The sequence below is a fragment of the Schistocerca americana genome, unplaced genomic scaffold, assembly GCF_021461395.2.
Source record: "Schistocerca americana isolate TAMUIC-IGC-003095 unplaced genomic scaffold, iqSchAmer2.1 HiC_scaffold_1413, whole genome shotgun sequence".
Lineage (NCBI taxonomy): Eukaryota > Metazoa > Arthropoda > Insecta > Orthoptera > Acrididae > Schistocerca > Schistocerca americana.
Genome location: NW_025725494.1, coordinates 27501 through 30524, shown reverse-complemented (window position 1 = coordinate 30524; position 3024 = coordinate 27501). Strand labels below are relative to the sequence as shown.

Sequence of the window (3024 nt, the reverse complement as noted above, 5' to 3'; positions counted from 1 at the left end):
GTATTGCGCCTTAACGTAACCTGTATTGCGCCTTAACCTAACCTGTATTGCGCCTTAACGTAACCTGTATTGCGCCTTAACGTAACCTGTATTGCGCCTTAACGTAACCTGTATTGCGCCTTAACGTAACCTGTATTGCGCCTTAACGTAACCTGTATTGCGCCTTAACGTAACCTGTATTGCGCCTTAACGTAACCTGTATTGCGCCTTAACGTAACCTGTATTGCGCCTTAACGTAACCTGTATTGCGCCTTAACGTAACCTGTATTGCGCCTTAACGTAACCTGTATTGCGCCTTAACGTAACCTGTATTGCGCCTTAACGTAACCTGTATTGCGCCTTAACGTAACCTGTATTGCGCCTTAACGTAACCTGTATTGCGCCTTAACGTAACCTGTATTGCGCCTTAACGTAACCTGTATTGCGCCTTAACGTAACCTGTATTGCGCCTTAACGTAACCTGTATTGCGCCTTAACGTAACCTGTATTGCGCCTTAACGTAACCTGTATTGCGCCTTAACGTAACCTGTATTGCGCCTTAACGTAACCTGTATTGCGCCTTAACGTAACCTGTATTGCGCCTTAACGTAACCTGTATTGCGCCTTAACGTAACCTGTATTGCGCCTTAACGTAACCTGTATTGCGCCTTAACGTAACCTGTATTGCGCCTTAACGTAACCTGTATTGCGCCTTAACGTAACCGATATGCGCCTTAACGTAACCTATATTGCGCCGTAACGTAACCTATATTGCGCCCGTAACGTAACCCACATTGCCCCTTAACGTAACCCACATTGCCCCTTAACGTAACCCACATTGCCCCTTAACGTAACCCAACACACGTTGGGCCTTAACCCAACACACGTTGGGCCTTAACCCAACACACGTTGGGCCTTAACCCAACACACGTTGGGCCTTAACCCAACACACGTTGGGCCTTAACCCAACACACGTTGGGCCTTAACCCAACACACGTTGGGCCTTAACCCAACACACGTTGGGCCTTAACCCAACACACGTTGGGCCTTAACCCAACACACGTTGGGCCTTAACCCAACACACGTTGGGCCTTAACCCAACACACGTTGGGCCTTAACCCAACACACGTTGGGCCTTAACCCAACACACGTTGGGCCTTAACCCAACACACGTTGGGCCTTAACCCAACACACGTTGGGCCTTAACCTGCTCTGTAATTGTCATACGACGCGTTAAATTAGTGTAGTGTTGCCTAACTGCAACCCCCGCAATATAGTTTGCTACTCGCACTGCCCGGTCCCCAGTGTATCGCTTCATGTTAAACACCTTGCAGCTATACACTGTAATGTGGATGGCAGCAGGACGTACATGCTCAATGCCCTTTGCAGTTGTTCATTGGCATTTGCAGTTGTTCATTGGCATTCGCATGTGCGAAGCACTTAGCCTACGCTGTGGTACGGCCTGTGTCAACTGTCCGCTGATGTTGTACGTCCAAATCACACACTGTACTGCACATTGGTCCTCATGTACTGAATGATACATCGTGGTACATGTGACCGTACAACGACTGCGCCAACAACGGCGAACCATGCGGTCCAAATGTTGTGCACTCAGCTACGTGTCGTCTCCCTATAAGAGCTGGATTGCAGTGTGGTATGCCCTGGATGGCGATCAGCATGAGCCGTCTGTTGATGTAGTGGCGCGTGTTGTCAGACGTAGTCGTCTCTTCTCACACACGTGATAGCATGGTGCACTGCGTTCCACATCTGCGACATGCGACAGAGGCCGGTTGACAGTCGTTCGCGCAATGGACATCGCATACGTACGGGGGCCACCTTCCACGTGTTCGCGAAGCGTGCACATGTTGTTGCGTGTATGTGGGCAGACATAGTGTGTCGTGACACCTGACACAGGCATGCAACAATCGTTGAATTTGCAAATGGCGATGGACGCCTACGTTTGCTGGTGACGTTATGCAAATGAACAACTGGTAAACCGTTGTGGTGCGGTTGTTCTCGCTAGAGGTGAATCAGTGATGGCGACGATCGGTTGAGCTACCAACCGGTTGTTCCAGCGATACCCACCATGCCCACGAACGTGAATGGCATCTGGGTGTGAAGCGATACGCGGCGGTGGCTGGGTGGGACCGTCCCCGGCCGGTGAGGGGGGGCCTCCCGGCGTGCTGGCCGCGCGGTGCGTGGGCGCACGCGCTACAGCCGGCTGGTGGGGGCGGCCAGTGGCAGGCGCGCCGGCCGACGGAGGCGGCAGGCGGCGCAGCTGCGCGCCGGCGCACCCTGCACGCGGCGCCGTGCGGCCAAAGTAGGTCCTCGCGGGCCCGGTGCGAAGCGCGGTGGACATCTGCAGTGTGCTGGTCCGATTGAGGACTGTGTGCGCTGAGGATGCGCCGCCGCCCGGCGCTCGGCGCCGCGACGCCGTCTGCTGCTCGGTCGCCTCTGCGGTTCTCGCAGGTGGTTTGTATCGCAGCTGTGCGGACGTGTTGGCGCGTGCGCTGTGCTGGGAGAGTTCGCTTCGGCACCCAAGTGGGGCTTTTGTCCTTCTGTGGCGCTGGCGTTGGAGCTGCCGGTCACCGTAGGTGGCGCGTGTTGTCTCCCGCCGGCAATGCCACGACAGCACGCTCCGGGCCTCTGTCGGCAGCGGCAAGCTCAGTTGGGAGCACGGGTGGTCGCACCTAAAGCGTCTACTCGCCAAACTCCGGGCGATTGCGCCTCTCTCGAACCCGACCAAGTACTTAGGACGGCGCTGCGCGCGCCGGGACCTGAGAGGGTTTCGAGGTGTATTGTGCAGGGGAGCTCAGCCTCCTCCTGTTTGCAGAATAATTGAGCGGACGCTTGCGTGTTCGCGCGGGCCCCCGGGACACACTCCCGGGCGGCCGGCTGCTCAGCTCTAGTTGACGCAGCTCCCTGGTTGATCCTGCCAGTAGTCATATGCTTGTCTCAAAGATTAAGCCATGCATGTCTCAGTACAAGCCGCATTAAGGTGAAACTGCGAATGGCTCATTAAATCAGTTATGGTTCCTTAGATCG

At 55.0% G+C, this 3024-nt stretch overlaps 1 non-coding gene across 1 annotated transcript in view; it reads left to right on the top strand.

Moving 5' to 3' along the window:
- Positions 1-2898: 2898 nt before the first annotated feature.
- LOC124567918 overlaps positions 2899-3024 on the top strand; it is a 1910-nt gene continuing 1784 nt past the window's right edge. The window contains exon 1 of the ribosomal RNA XR_006971053.1: positions 2899-3024. This exon is cut by the window's right edge and continues 1784 nt beyond it. This is a non-coding gene — a ribosomal RNA (small subunit ribosomal RNA).